Here is a 1,219-nt window from a genome sequence, read left to right on the forward strand (position 1 = left end):
GGGGGGGGGGGCGCTATGCAGTCCAGGTCATCGTACCGCTTCTCCCCGATGCCTCTCCTCGCATGTCGTCCAGCGCCGCGACGTCGGGCTGCCCTGGACGGTTTACGCACGCGCGCGCCGTTTAACAACAGCCACTGCACCGGCCATACCCTGATTGAGTTTTGCGAGGCTACACTGTGAAAAAAGTAGGTAGGTTTACAGAAAAATTTTCCATGACGCCAGTTGTAAAATTACAATTTGTAATCGTAAAAATACATGCAGCATGATCCCTTGGCCAAATCCCTTGGCGAGTAAAAAATCTGCCGTCGTAAATTTACAACTTAAATTATAATTCAAGTTTACAAGTTTTTTGTAAATTTACGACGATTTTTTTCACAGTGTACCATAAAGTAGTTGTGAAGGAAGTGGTACGCTGAAAGTTGCGCGGGACGCTCCCCATACGACTTATGCGAAGTGAGTGAGAGGTGCGTGGTTACACCCGCATTTGCACCTGATGGTGCTTAGGGCGAGGGGTCCCCCAGTCTCCAAGTGGGTGTACGGTGTACAATGGAGTTGCTCGACTATCTGCGAGTATTCGAGAGTATTATGGCAAGCATCCGCGAGTTAACGCGAGTATTGGCGAGTATCCGCGAGTATTTGACGAGTATTTCTCGAATTATCGTGAGTACCTTGCGAGTATTTTTCCTCGTGTACAACGAGTTGATGAGAGGGGGACCCCTCGGCTTAGGGTGTTCGTGATTAGGGTAGCGGTGGTTAATGAAGTTAAAGTGGTGCTGTTTAGAGTGCACCCAGAAAAATAGTTTCGTGATTCAAGTGCACGCTGACTCAAGATGAAATTCACCATTAAACTGTGTTTGGAATTAAAAAAAAATTCTTATTCGAAAGAAAATATCAGCTTGTTTCAAGAGTAAATTTAATCTTGTGTCAGCGTGCACTTGAAACAAGGAAAAATTTACTAGAAACAAGAAACTATTTTTTTGGGTGTGGTGGTGGTGAAGCTGCTGGTTGGGAATTGCTACGATGGTGCTCAGGTGGGAATCTTGCTTACTTTTATCACTAACTGCGCGCTAGAGCTTCCACCCCAACAAAGAGGCACGGTTAAGGCGGGCCAAAGCAACCGACCTCGTCGATTGTGCATTTTCATACCCACCGTGTTTGTTTTCCGGGTGTATGTCATCCGTCCCACCTCAAACTGTCCCACCTACTATTTTTGAGTAAA

At 46.3% G+C, this 1,219-nt stretch overlaps 1 protein-coding gene across 1 annotated transcript in view; it reads left to right on the forward strand.

Annotated features, from left to right (window-relative positions):
- Window positions 1-1,219, forward strand: part of LOC113214301 (rab3 GTPase-activating protein catalytic subunit) — a 123,197-nt gene that overhangs the window by 107,228 nt on the left and 14,750 nt on the right. The window lies entirely within an intron of this gene.

Source organism: Frankliniella occidentalis, unplaced genomic scaffold (assembly GCF_000697945.3).
Source record: "Frankliniella occidentalis isolate FOCC.00 unplaced genomic scaffold, Focc_3.1 Scaffold318, whole genome shotgun sequence".
Lineage (NCBI taxonomy): Eukaryota > Metazoa > Arthropoda > Insecta > Thysanoptera > Thripidae > Frankliniella > Frankliniella occidentalis.